This window comes from Chaetodon auriga, chromosome 14 (genome assembly GCF_051107435.1).
Source record: "Chaetodon auriga isolate fChaAug3 chromosome 14, fChaAug3.hap1, whole genome shotgun sequence".
NCBI classification, from domain to species: Eukaryota; Metazoa; Chordata; class Actinopteri; order Chaetodontiformes; family Chaetodontidae; genus Chaetodon; species Chaetodon auriga.
In genome coordinates, this window is record NC_135087.1 from 24,006,407 (window position 1) to 24,021,810 (window position 15,404).

The window sequence follows — 15,404 nt, forward strand, 5'->3', positions numbered from 1 at the left end:
CCACTTTTGCCAAAGCTGCAGCCAGTAGCATGTTTGAGGCGTTATATGTGACCAAGGCTGTTTTCTTGTCTTGTAAATTCCACTCGCGGAAAAGTTCCTGCAGCAAGGCTGCTAGATTCTTCCCTGTGTGGACCTCGGTAAACTTGCGCATCTGTAGCACATGGCTTTGCAAAGCCCATTCTTCATCAATGTAATGTGCTGTGACAGTCACATGTGAGCCTGTAGCACAAGTCATCAATTGTCATGGTGACTGTATAGGCATTGTGCAGTGATTCAGCTATATCTTGTTTTACTTTCTGGTACAGCTCGGGTATTTCTTTCTCAGAAAAAACCTTCCTGCCTGGCTTATTATATCTCGGCTCCAGGACGCTCATAAGATATTGAAAGCCCTCGCCCTCTGTAGCACTGTACGGCTGGATATCTTTGCATATATAGAAGGTGATGGCATTAGTTATTACCTTGGTGCGAGCAGAGTTTGTGCCCAGTGGACTTTGGAAAAAAGTAGTGATGCTTGCCTGTCGATCAGTGTTGTTGGCACTGCCGGAGCTACTCGTAGCATGATGAGGTGAATCAGAGGCATGATCCGAGAGCAAGTTGGGTAATACTGAGGGGGATTTTTCAGCCATTGCCACAGCATGTCTTCACTTCAGGTTGGTTGTGCTTGTGAGAAACGGCTGAGATAATTATGAAACTGAATTGACTGAAAATAATCATTTAAAAAAAAATATATATATATATATATAATAGTAAGAAATGTGATTGTACCGATTCAAAGCTTTTACAAGGTGATGCATCGTGGTTTCAGCCCAGTTTCTATCTGATTCACACCACTTGAACTGATGCAATGCATCATAGACCCTTGCATCAATGCACTGATTGTGTATCGGATAAATGCCCATCATTACTACTAGTAAAAAGTTTGTCTGTGAGGGTGCAAAGCAAGCCAGGACCCGTCCAATAAGCTCAGACCATGGCTACCTAGGGGAGGCATGAGATTGGACCTTGTTGGTTGACCTAGACAAGAAGTTGCATTTTCCACCAGAGATTGTAAACACAAATCTCAGGCCAGATCTTGTGCTTTGGTCCCCCTTGCTTCGCAGAGTGTACATCATTGAGCTTACTGTGCCCTGGGAGGGTGCAGTGGCCTATGAAAGGAAGTCCCTCAAATATGCTGAATTAGCAGCTGATGCCAGACCGCGCGGCTGGAAAGCAAAGGTTTATCCAGTTGAGATTGGCTCCAGAGGCTTTGTGGGAAGATCAACCATCAACTTGCTTAGGGCCATCGGAATCTGTGGCCAAGCCCAGCGTCAAGCCATCAAAGCCCTGTCCAGTGCTACTGAGCAGGCAAGCTGGCTTTGGATAAAAAGGCTAAATCCCAACAGGGCCACCAGGTGATCCTGGTGCCAGCAAGGAGAGATGGTGGTAAGGCAGAGGAGGGCGCACCTGGGACACCAGGTGTTGCCGATGAGCCCTCTAGAGGTGTTGTGGGCCTATCATTGAAACACAGATGAAGGAGGGTGCCCACCTGATGACCCCAATGATGCCCAGATACACCTTAGCCCCCAAGGACATCTCCTGTTTCCCCATCAGAATACAGGATCATCCCCAACTCGTCTCATTAGGTGTAGATAAGGGATTGTATCATCTAGTCCTATGCAGAATGGTAAATAATAACATACGTGATGTCGTGGTCAGCAGATTATGACACACACACACCTAATCACATGACTTAGTAATTCATTTGGCCTTAAGACGGTGAATGCTTACGATTGAGTAACAGAGAAGATGAATAATAAGAATTCTGATTACATGTGTCAAGGTCAAGAAATGTCTTTGTAAGACCTGGCTGAACAGTCACAATTCTAAAATTGTCAGTTACAGACCTGGATGTGAGAGTAGTTGATAAATTGTAGTTGACAAATATGAGCTACTGCGTTTAAAATGATCTACATAAATTCAGACTGTAAAGTACAATGGCTGAATGATGTGGAGGATAAAACAGTCAGTGGATAATTGGACTTCAGAGCATCAATCTTGCAAAGAAAGAAAGATAAGAAATTTTCACAGTCATTAGAAGATGAGGTAAGAATGTCAGGAAGAGCGAGATCGACAGTCTGGGTATTACAGAAACCTTGAGTTGTGTTTATTAACATTAATCAGGTCAGAAAAGTAGGCAGTTCACCCATCTTTAATAGTATGGCTCAGTTGAAACAGTAACTCCTTCTTTTGAAGGATGATGAACTTCAAGTTTAGATTTTGCAGACCTGTCTGTTCCTAGTGTTTCTTTTTCCCTTCTCCCAGTGTTGTTGTTGTCTGTCTGTTTTCCCCTGTCTGTCTATCTCGATGTGTTTCTACACCCAGCCAGCTCCGCCTCCTCAGGTACACACCTGACATGCATGATCCTGATAAAGCCCAATTTACACGTACATGGATATTTTGAAAAACTGAGACATTTCCCTTTGCTTGTGCCCTTTGTTTACACGCAAACGGAGAATTCGCCTCTGAAAACGATGCATTCTAAAAACTCCAGCCAGAGTGGAGATTTTGGAAAACTTCGGTTGCACGTTTGCGTGTAAACGGAGAAAAACACAGTTTTAGGTAGCCGATGTCACATTATAGGCCAGAACTTGCATCGGTGCCAAAAGTGCAACCTATGTTTACATTTTCATTTGGCTATGGTGATCATGGATTTATGTTGGTGCAAACCCTTTTCGTATGTTTGCATTTGCAAATACAGCTGCTCTATTATATAGAGGAGTAGAGAGGAATGAGTGCTTGGAGGTCAGCGATTTTGCAAGAACTTCTCTCCACCCCTTAGTTTCCCCTCCACTCTCTTTTTGAGTGCTCTTTTCTTTGTTCTTTTCTACTCCTTTTGAGTGCGTTTTGTGTTTATTTTATCCACTTCTTGTGAGTGTGTTCTTTGTTGCATGTTCTTGTTTAAAAATAAATTGCTTTTGTTTTAGAAATTCCCTCTCTGGTCTGCATCCTTGGGTCCTAAGAAATTACTCAGGTGAAAAGCCTAACTCCTCCCACTTCATTCAACAGGAGGCGAGGAAGGCCACAGGTCCTGACGGCATCAACTCCAGACTGTTCAGAGACTGTGCAGATCAGCTCTGCAGGGTCATTCTGCACATCATCAACATGAGCCTCAGGCTGGAGAGAGTTCCAGTCCAGAGCCCAGCCACCTCCGGCCAATAGCCTTAAATTCCCATCCAATGAAGACCTTGGATTATACTGTACCACCTCCATCACCTGGTGAGCAGTGAGCTGGACCCCCTACAGTTCGCATATCGACCAGGCATTGGTGTGGAAGATGTGACAGCCATCACATCCAGAAGTTCTCCAGTGATACAGCCATCGTTGGATGTGTATCACAGGGAAACAAATTAGAATACAGGGAAATCATCACCAACTTTGTCAACTGGTGTGGACAAGACAAAGGAGGTGGTGGTAGACATCTGCAGGAAAGAGCCACAGTTTACACCAGTGATTATCCAGGGTTTGGACATTGACATTGTGAACGAGTACAAATACCTGGGTGTTCACCTCAATCACAAACTGGATGGAACAAACAACACAGATGTCCTGTATAGGAAAAGCCAAAGTTGTCTCCATCTGTTAAGAAGACTGAGGTCCTTTGGAGTATGTAGGACACTGGTAAAAACTTTTTATGACTCTGTGGTGGCATCTGCAATATTCTACACAGTGGTCTGTTGGGGCTTTGGGAGCTCTGAGAGGGACAGAAAAAGGCAAAACAAAAGCTGACTCTGTCCTAGACTGCCATATGGACAACATTGAGGAGGTGGGTGAGAGAAGAATGTTAGCCAAGCTGACATGAATCATAGACAACCCCTCTCACCCCCTGCATGAGATGGTGGGGGGCTTAAGCAGCTCTTTCAGTAACAGAATGCTACATCTATTGTGTGGGAGAGAACACTACCACAGGTCCCTCATTCCAACAGCCATCAGACTTTTTAACTCCAGCATCATTTATTGGAGCACTGTGTTGATGTTGTTTCTCATTTCATCATCACAAACCTACCATTTTTGCACTACTGTTATTAATGCTACCATATGCTCACATCCATTACATCTTGTGCAATTATTACTGTATTTTTTTCTACTATGCAATAGTATAAACATTGTATTTATTATCCATATTTGACTGTGCAATTCAGTTTTTTTAAGCATCAGTATTTTCAAAATATGGCAATAGTAGATTTTCATAAAAATGGCAACAGTATTCTTGTACATAATGTAAATATACATAGTTGATTTATATTGATTTATTCTGTATACTTTTTATCTTGATCTCTCTATGCCAATGCTTTTACCTATCATTGTATATTTGACTGGCTGTAACAACTGAATTTTCCTGGCATGGTATTAATAAAGTTTATTCTTGTCTTATCTTATTGTCTGATGTTGTTGATCTAAGGGGTTGTATTGATAACTGGGACACCCTGGAAGTGTGTGGAGCAGATGTGTCAAGGGCTGATGCACACAAATCATAAACCTAACTAAACTGGAAATTAACATTGGTGAAGTGAGTAGGATACCTGGCCAGATTAGGAAAGTAGCTGGAAAACGTGGCTGCGAACTGCTCATTAAAGATGTGAGAATGGATAATACATTTCTGGGTTACTGGATGTGCATCAGAGGTAATACATTTGTGGTTAGAAACAAAGTCAATATTCAGGGTTTTCAGAGACATCTCTCATCTAGAGTAAAAACTAAGTCAATGGTGTGCACATGGTTATGTATGGGGCCAGAGATGAGCTGCACAATGTTCAAAGATTTGGAAATGTTTAACAAATTTCTGGCAAATGATTATCAAAAATATTATCAATGTGAATGTTAAAGTCACCAACTATATTTGCTTTGCCGAATTTAAGCACAAGAGAGGGCAGTAACTCTGACAATTAATTGAGAAAACCCATATTGGAGTTGGGGGGGACCATAAATGATTACACAGCAAATTGGATTTCCGAATTGGTAAAAGGAACACAACTGAAGGGAATCCAAATGAGATATTCTTGGAAATAGCTGCAATACACCCACCACGACCTGTTAACCTAGGCACATTCAGAAAATGTTAAATGAGTGGGCAGAGCTCCACTAGAGGGAGCATTCTAGTTAGGAAGTGGAAGTCAACATTATGGGATATAATGAGATTACTGAGAATGGAAGATTTATTTGACACAGAGTTTAAAAGAGCAGACAATTGGAGTAAGAGCTTTATCTGGATTGCTACAGCAGAATTTAATCAGATTATCTGACCTCACAGTTGAAAAAACAATGCATATTAGATCTAAGAATAATTCTAACGGGAATAACCAGAGAGGTCCTAGGTAACAAGCTATGTCACAAGCTGCATTTTCAGCTATGCCTAGAGATCCTAAAATTCCAAATTTCATGTTACTCTCATTTAGCTTCAAGAAGTTATTACCATGGAGTTGGCATTGGCGATTGAACTTCATGTCACCAAGGGTGGCCAGAAATAATTACCTGCTTTCTTAGATCATGAACTCACGTCAAGATTGCCCATGGGATGCACAAAATCATCCTCAAATGGTCCAAATTAGCAGCAGCACAGCCATCCTGATGTGCAGCATGTCTGTCATGGGAGCCAAGACAAATCTCAGCGGTGCTGGAGAGTGCAGAGGGCAGATGGTTCAAAGTGAGGTCCATAGCATGGAATGGGAACAGAGGCCTGGCCAGAAGATGGATGGTTGCCCTGGCGGAACATCACTGGAGAATGCGGTCTATCCCCACGGCCCAGTGCTTGGAGTTTATGGCTCAGATTAGGAGTTTCATATGAGAGTGGTGGGAAGGAGTATTTAGCATGATCCACACCACTCTTGACCAGGATCCAAGGAGTTGTGGGGAGTTGAGCAGGCTTGGGGCTTGAGGCAGGAAATGTCTGAAAGGATTTTCGGTAGTGACAGAATTGGAGCAGGGAAGAGTGGCATCATTGTGTGTAACATAGACTGAGCGCTTGATGGACACACTGGTGCCTCTGAAATGGCTGAGGGAGGTGCCCAGTGCAAAGAGATGTCTGGCTTGGGTAGTGCCAACAGATGAAAACCCTGGAACAAGAGAAAAGAGAAGGCAACTAGCATATAATAACAACTAGCATTACGTTCAAAATGCATAAAATGGTGTTTATTAATTTTAAACTGCATATGTCTCTATAAAAACTAGCTATTGTTATGATTCCTGTCGAACCCGTTCCCTTTTTCTTATCCTGCCCAGTGAAATTGACCTCCATCCCACAGTATTACAGAAAAAAATGTTGCTGCAGGAGGCACTGCTCCCAGTCTGCTTTGAGAGTAACTTGAAATTGTAGATAATTGTTGTCTACAGAACAGGACAGCAGGACTGGAGGTCAGCAGCTGGGAGACAGGTGAGCCAGTGGGGCCAGGGAAACAGGAGGCTGCAGACACACTACTGCAGGTAAGTGCTGCAGCACAGAAACTGGTCTCTGCCGCAGCTCAGGCTCAGCGTGTTGCTGCAGCTCAGGAACAGGAGAGAGCTGCCACTCTGGAAAAGGGGGCTGCTGCAGCTCAGGAACTACTGACTACTGCAGAACAGGAACTGGAGCAGTGTACACTGGCCCAGGAACAGACCCAGGAACAGTGGAATCTTGCCCAACCAAGGAGCAGACTTTGAGGTGGTTGGTGGCTGACCCAGGGACCGGAGGCTGGATGTCGGCTGGGGCGCTGGGCAGAGGGAGTGCAGGGTAGCAGTGATGATGAAGAGCTGGGCAGCTGAGAGGCACAACATCAGCAAGAGCTATGCCTTCCTCCGGAGGGCTGCTGGGGTGGCTCTAGGGCAGGATCAGATGGGAAATGGCTCGCTCTGTGTTAGCTGACTGTCAGCTGGCTGTAGGCTGTCTGGCTGTAGAGCGTGGTCTACCGAAACAAAACACCAGGGAACTGGAAGACAGGGAGTCAAACAAAAGGGAGCCTCAGCATTGCTGGGAGCCTCAATTTCTTGTAGGGGCTGCCTTGATGGCTAGTTAGGTCCACCAGAAAGGAGACTCCAGGGAGTCATTGCAAAGTGAATCAGGCAGAAAGGTAGCTTTCTTAGGAATAAGATGCTAGTAGACTGAAGCTAGCATGCTGGTGGCTAGTTAGCTACAGGTTATCAGGCTGGGAAGCAAGCTAAAGGCTAGCATTCTGATGGCTTGTCAGCGGGGGGGTGACTGGCAGCAGGTAAACTGGTGGTACAGGTTACATGGACCTAACACCAAAGTGGATAGGTCTAGGGGAGCTGCTGGCCAGGGAGGCTTTGAACCAGACAGGACAGAAACAAGAGAGCTTGGCTACTGGAGAACACTCAGAATAGCCACAGACTCCACAGACTCCCAATGAACTGCAGTCAAACTCTCGGCCAGAGATGGGTCCTCCCTGTGGACGGACCAAACAAAACTTCATCATCATGAACTCACCATTAGAGTCATTAGGGCGGACTAAAGGCTTGAGAACAGGCAGCTGGTCAGTCTCTGCTGAGTCCATGACTGGTCAAGTTGTTGTGTCACAAAGAGGGTGGAGCAGGCTAACCCAGATTCAGGGGATGACAGCTTGATCAGCTTTTTATTGAAAATAACAAAAACAAAACATAACAAAAAATAATAGGGAGAATGTAGCACAGGAAACAAACAGGCGTGCAGGGCAGGAAGCCCATAATGATCAGGAAAGTATGTTCAATAAACTGAGTTGATTAACAGACATGGGACTAAGTTAAGAATATTAATGATGTTTCTCATAATTAATGACAATTGACATTTGACGGATATGACTGTCAATCCAGTGCCAGTAATGAAAGCTATGGGTGACTACTGATTTAAGGTATATTACCTGAATGAGGAACTGGCAACCGAGTGTCAGAAACAAAAATAGCAGGAAGTTACTGCAGTAAGCTGACAAAAGTTGAGTAAGTAACCAGCAACCTGTTGCCAGTAAGAGAAATAATGTAAGTGTGCTGATATGAGATGCGAATAGCTGAATGAGTAACTGGGAACCTAGCGCTGGAATTGACATGTGGTTGCTGAAATTAAAAAAGAATAATGGAGCAAGTGAACTTGCAACCCAGTGCCAGCAAAAGAACCAGAAGAAAATTACTTAAGTGAGAGAAAAGTTACAGGAGTAACTGGCAAACCAGTGCTGATAACCAAAACAGCATGAGGTTGCTCAAATGTGGAGAAAAAAATGACGTTAACTGGCCAGTGCTGAAATGAAGGAAGAATGGTCCTGTATTTCATTCTTTCATTCTTTCTTTATTTGATTGTGCTTGCATCTGATCATCTTTTGAGAAGTAGACCTTTAGTGTTAGGAGACCAAGGGAAATGTCAAATAAGCTTCTAAGCTAAGCTTTAATAAAGTCATAAGGTTTAATATTGATTGTCAAATCCTTGAAGAATGAAGTCCTTGACTCATAGACATCAGCTGAAACTTACAATCCTCTGAGCATATTCCATAAAATCTAAAAAGATAGCACAACCCAAGATATCAGGTCAAGAGGAAAAAACACTCACACTTCATGTGTTTACTTGGATCATATCACAACTGGGAGTTGGACCTAGAATAAATCAATTTATTTTTCCTACAGTTATAGGGACCAATCACAAGTATGTAGTTAAATCCATTTTAAACCCCATTACATACAATATGAAGCTTGACAAAACATTGTTTCCATCGTCACTGATTCACTATTTGGACCCATAAAATAGATGACCATGGAGGGACATTTGAATGAAACACATTCATTTTCATTTTCATTGTAGAATGAGTGATCATTGAGTGGTCAGTGGTGACATATAGTTTCTGTTTCAAAAGATTAGTCTAACCTAAAACACATTTTAAGATGAAGTATTCATTACGTCCATTTGCTTTCATTATATTGAGTATGTATATCTAAAATATTCTCTCTGGGCCAGTTTCTTTACAAATTCACAATGACTTTTGCAATCCCACAGACAATGAAGAGGGTGACCCATGATTTACTTCAGCATGATGTTGCAATTGCATAATTCATATTGCCTGTGTGGATTGCGGTTTTGTGCTCTGGTATTTGTTTAAGGGGTTGTTTGGTTTCTCCAGTTGTCCAGAATTGATTTACAGTTTATAAGTTCCCAAACATGAATTTTCCCCCCAGTGTGGAGATGATTGAACAGTTTGGTATTTGTTGAAATGTTGCAGCAGACATAGTTACCACATCTACACATGCTAGTTGTTGTCAGTCATGTGGCCTTGTTTTGAGTCATATTCTTGTCCATGACAATGTCCTTAATTATGGGTGCTTTCCTGAATGACAAAAAAGGCGGGGATTTGCTAAAGTCCTTGAGAGAGCGTGTTGCTTGAAGCACATGCTAGTGTCTCTTTTATTTGTGAAGCACAGTGATTATAATCAGCGGGGAAACAAACTGCACTTGGATTCTGTGTTTTTTTATGCATTAGATGGGAGATCAGAGTGAGTGTGGTGGTGGTGTTGATATGTTGTATGGGTTTCTGAATACAGCTGGAGGCACAACCTCATTCCTTGAACCAAGTAGCCATGATGTTTTTGTTTTGGAGGGAAATTCATTGTATTTGATCCTCAAAAACTGACCAACTGGGATAGATGTTAGATGTTTGGGATGATTGTTAGTAGCCTGCAATGTTAAATTACGTTCCATGTCTTGTTGTTACATAGAAGTGTGAATGGATCCAGCGTCATAAACTAGAGCCAGGAGGCTCATCTGCACAAAGAGGCCATTGTGACCCATCTTTATGTTTATTGTCAGGCAGCAACCTCTAGTGGCCATAGGAATTATGACGGAGCAAAGGAGGATGTCCGGAGATATAGTATAAAACGAAAGAAAGTCTACATATGGAGGAAGGTCGGGTGGATGGATCGGTCAAATAAACACACAACTTTCACCAAGGAGACTACTGGTTGTGTCCTGTGTGAAACCAAAATCGCCCTGTTTTCACTCACATAATTCACTAAAGTTGCATCATGTGGGTAACAGGTGCATGCTTATTTTACCCAATGATCTTTTCCTAAGCTGAATCAAGTAGTTTCAATGCCTAAACCTAACCAAGAAGTTTTGGTGCATAAACAAATGCAAACTGCATCTGTCTCACAATATCTTCATCTCTTCCTCTCTTATTGTTCTAAAACTAGCACTTGAAACAATTCAACACATTTTATGAAGTTTGATAAAGGCCTGCTTGCAAGATTTTGCAGTTGTTGGGTTGGATGGAAATGTCTGAATGCACTTATTGTAAGTTGCTTGGGATAAAAACATCAGCTAAATTAATGTAATGTAATTTCAAATCAAATGTAATGGACTACAGATGGAGAACAACACAAAATGTGACTGTCCAAATACTTATGTATTGTATTTTATAACTAGCAGCCTCACCTGGCTACTGCCAAGTTATCCATGTATTGTCACAGGCATCAAGTATTCCACTCTGTTGATGGAGAAGACTGGGATGCTGTTTGTAAAATTGTTCAATACTGCCTTCTCAAACCTCTGGAACTACAGATAATGTACTGTGTCACAGTTCAGGTTTTGTAAGGACATGGAGGCCTAAGGGTTCATGTGACATAGCCTACTCTGGCTGACCCTCTGTCCATCCAGCCTAAACTTTTGTTCATTCAGGTTTACCGATTAATCCAAGGAGAAGAGCATGGCTAAAGGAGGACAGAGACAAGTAAAGACTACATTAAGGAGAGGGAGGAAGTGGAGTAGGTGCTGTTAGCACACATGCTGCTGCCTTTCACATCGCTTCTCTCCTAGTGTCAGTGCAGTGCTCCAGCGGACCAATTTTATCCTTTCCATTTTTTTCTGTTTCCACACCATCTTCTCACCTTCTCCTAGTTTTTTTTTTTTTTTTTTTTTTGGGGGGGGGGGGGTATACAATGTAAGAAAATCGATTTCTAGATTTCCCTTGGATAGTGGTGTAAAAAAAAAAGTTTTTGTGGCACAGTCTGGGCAATTACCCTCAAAGAATTTCCAAAAAGTGGTAGGCTGCATATTCACGTGTCCTCTTACACACAAGATCCAGCCACAGTAATGCTCGAAAGTGCAACAGCATATGATGCTGGAAAGGGAGAGACTAACTCGCTCCACAAGTTCAAGCACCAAAGAGAAGCTGTACATGGGTGAATTTTTGATAGCTTACTTAGAATTAGAATCATCCCTGGGTTCTTACCCATAGGTTCAATCATTATCATTACTGTTACACATCTTAATTTAGTTTCAGTGCTCTTAAGTCATACAAAACAACTTACATTTTAAACCTTTAATATTGATGTTTTCATGAATGCAAGATTTGACTTTGATTTGTAATACTCATTTTGTTTTGCTAAATAAACTGGATCAGATTAAATACCCTTTAGAGAAAAAGTACATCCTTACAAACTGTCATTTATCAGCTTCCTATGCTAACTGGAACTGTAGTGGTTATCTAAACATTTAACAAAATACCATAGTAACTAGTTTAAATGAAAATATTAAAATAGTATTTATATGTTGACACTTACCAAATTCCACACAGATCTTAACAGAAAGTAAAAGAAAAAAGAAAAAAGAAAGAAAAGCTAATGTTATGCACTGATTTTGTTCAGACATTTCTTTAAGGAAAGTACAGAGCACTCAATGAGAAACTATTCTTCTATTACAACAATATCTACGACAATATCTAACTATCTATCTAGTTTTGAAGCCTCCTTGGAGGTATCATTTGATTGGAACATTGCTACCAGAAAATGGCTGATAAATTTGCAAAGATGGATTCATTCAACTGACTATTTTTGGCTCACAAAATAAGCAAATATCCTGTGCCTGGATATTGGCAAGAGGAAGACCTTCTTAGAGTTTGCAGCATCACAAATGAAACCTCGTAGGGGGCTTCAAAACTATTCAGTGTGCAGGCACTTCTATCAGAGCCGCAAACAAAAAGGTACTCTCCAACACCTTCTCGGGCTGTTTCATGTAGAAAGTGAAGATACTCCCACACACAGAGAAATGGACTGGCATAATAAGTATTTGTTGAGGTCTTCTGACTAGTGATGGGTATTCTGGCTCTTTTATGAAAATCAGTTCTTATTGCTCGGCTCTCTTAAAAGAGCCAGCTCTTTTGGCTCCCAAGTGGCTTCTCAGATTTTTTTGTCGCTTAAATTGATTTATACTTATATTATAATTTGTTTGTCTTTTAAATTGACAGTCAGATTTGATTGTGAAATCTAACATTTTCAGTCAATAGGAGTGCAAATTTAAATAAAATTTATTGAAATGTGAACCACAAGTTGTCATAGATTAACTTTCAAAGAATTGTTTAAAATAAAACACACACAAAAAGGGGATAAAGAGTGAGATTGTAGGGATGAGAAAGAGCAGAGGCCATAACAGTGTTATGGCTACAGATGGTATTTCTTTTTAAACCAACCACTATAAACATAAAAAAATATACTCAACCTTAAACATGGCCATCAGGGCTATAGCCTAAAACCTGGTAAGTCCACTAAATAGCTACCGTCACATGTAATTTAGCTTATTAATGTTCACACTTATATAGAGTTTAATCAAGTGACACACAGATGAAGTCATGTGAAAGTCTAAATTCAGATTGGGTTAACTGATTCGCTTCAGATTGTTCATTAGCGACCCAATGGAAAACCCCAATTGTTACTAGAAAAGTTACAAATATTTCCCCTCACTGCAAATTCCTTTTATTTCATCAATAAGCACATTTAATTTTATATTTCATTTTGTTATTTTGTTTCAGCTCAGAGATCTATTATTGCATCAGCAAATGCCCTGTTGTTAGAAAGTGGAAAGCATCGGGAGGTAAATGTTTAGTGAACTGCTGAAGTGACCCAAAGACAATTTGCTCTTTCTTTTATTTTAATTTCGTGATGAGTACTGAATATTAACGCTGCCACTGCAGTGCAAGGCACACTAGCTGATTGCTCTGTTAATTAGCAGAGTCTTGCGATGATTTAGCCAATGGCGTTGTAGCAGAAAATTGTTTTATTTTGGTATTTTCGTAGTGATGAGTATTTGAGTGTAATATAAGTATGTCTCTGTTTATTTGCATTGTGTGAATGGACATAATTAAGCTTCCATGTGTAATGACAGTAGTTGATCCTGTGCATTGCTGTGCTGCATGCACAACCACAAAGTGTCAGTATTTTACATGGCAATTTCTTACTCACACTATATTACATTCATCAGAGGTGAGCATTAAATGTTTAAATTGTAACTGGTTGACATAATTATCTAGAATTTAGAATGGTTTCACAATTATTTAATAGTCATGTAATGGTTTTGTTTACATTTTACAATTAAATGGTCTATGATAATAGTGAAGCTGACATTTAGATGATAACATTGCAATGCAACAGTTATCCAATGTTCTTAGGTAAAATATTTAAAGGTTGTTTTGTGTGGTTGACATTGATAAAAGTAAACTTTACAGTTACAAGAGTTTGAGTAGATTTACATATTCTTTACAAGCCGTTTTATGTTACACAGGCTGGGTTTTTTAAACACCCTTGAATTCTGGATATTTGACTGAAGGGATATTGGATACTGGATTTCTTCTGCCCTGCCTTTGGTGTGGGAGGACTTTGGGGAAGGATCCCAAAAGATACTTAATACTGGACATTCTTTTCTTTTTGAATAAAGATTTTGTATTATTTTGGATACATCCCATTTAAAAGGACACTTCAAAAATGAATGGTGGTTATATTTTAAAACTCTCTAAATTTGTGTTAATACAACTGTTTCACTTTGAACTTACCTTTGTGTCTTTGTTACTCATTGTAGTGTCCGACTCGATTTCTTTGGTGTTAGCATTGATTTAACCCTTTAATAGTCTGCTCAACAATTTGGTAGAACACATTTTGAGTCACTATCTCTCATTGAAAAATGTGTTGAACTTAACTCAGCCCTTTTGAGCCAACTCAACATGTTACTTAACAGAATTATGTAACTTGATGCAACACAAAAATGTCTTATAAGGGTCAAAATAGTTTTTATAACATGCCTTTTTCCCCTTCTGTCTCTGTGTTTTACAAATAATAGATGGATGTCAAATCATTTTATGGTTCAAGACCACGGAATTTTTTGGCCCTTGTACCAGGAGATCCTCAAGACTCTGGGGCTGATCAGAGTGACGATGATGACATAATAGGGGATCCTGATTATCTGCCCAGACAAGCAGAGTTTATCGGGGATCTTTCCTTTTAATCTCTGGATGAGGAGGAGATGCCCTCAACAAGCACATCTGCTAAGAAGAAGAAAAAAATGAAAAACACCCTAAAAACAGTCAGCATGGAAGAGCTGGATGACACCCCTGACCCAGGGTCACCCCCAGGCTTAAAGAAGAAGAAAATGACTGAAAAGAAAAAGAGGCCAGGGGAACCCAGGTTCCTGTGTTTTTTACCCTCTGATGCTGTCAAGACACCCTTCCAGTACTTTAAAATGCTCTTCACTGATGAGATGATTCAACATTCAGTCTGTACTCTGCCCAGGAGTTGGGGGATCCAATCAAGACTAACACTGGTGAGATTGAAGCCTTCCTGGCAGTGCTATCTTTGATGGGTGTTTTCAACTTCCCGGCCATGGAGGACTACTGGGACCCTGAATCACATTTGAGCGTGATAGCTGATATCATGACAAAGAGGAGATTCATGCTGTTACGCCGCTACATTCACTTCAATGATAATCAGCAGTGTGATGGCAGCCCTGACCGATTTTACAAAATACGGCCCCTTTTGAGATTCATAAGCGGTGTCTCCTCATCCCATCCACTTATAAGCACAGCGTGGATGAAGTCATGGTGTTATATAAAGGCACAAGGGCTGGCCCTCTTCGCCAATACATTGCCAATAAACCTGACGTGAGGATTCAAGGCGTTCTGCCTAGCCAGTTCATCTAGCATCATCCATGACCTACTGTTCCGTCCACATTCTTCAATGTTGATCTAAGTGAGGAAGAGCATGAGCTACCTCTAGGGAGCAGTGGTGACAACGTTATGCAAAACCATAACACAGCCACAGCTTTCAGTTGTCTTGTGACAACTACTTCACTTGTTGAGCCTGCACACAAATCTGAGTATCAAGTGCATCAGCACTGTCTGATCAAACCGCATCGGTGGAGCTCACTTGACAGAAGACAAAGAGCTGATGGAGAGAGGACGTGAAGCCCTTGATTACAAGTCTGCTGAAGGGGTACTTGCAGTCAAATGGTCTGACAACAAATGTGTCGCCCTCCCGAGCAATGTCTGTGGGATCATGCCTCTTTCAAGTGTCCAACTGTGGAGCAAAGACGACAAAGAGAAGATTGCCGTCCCACGCCCATCATTCATTCCTGCCTACAATCAGCGTATCGGTGCAATTGACCT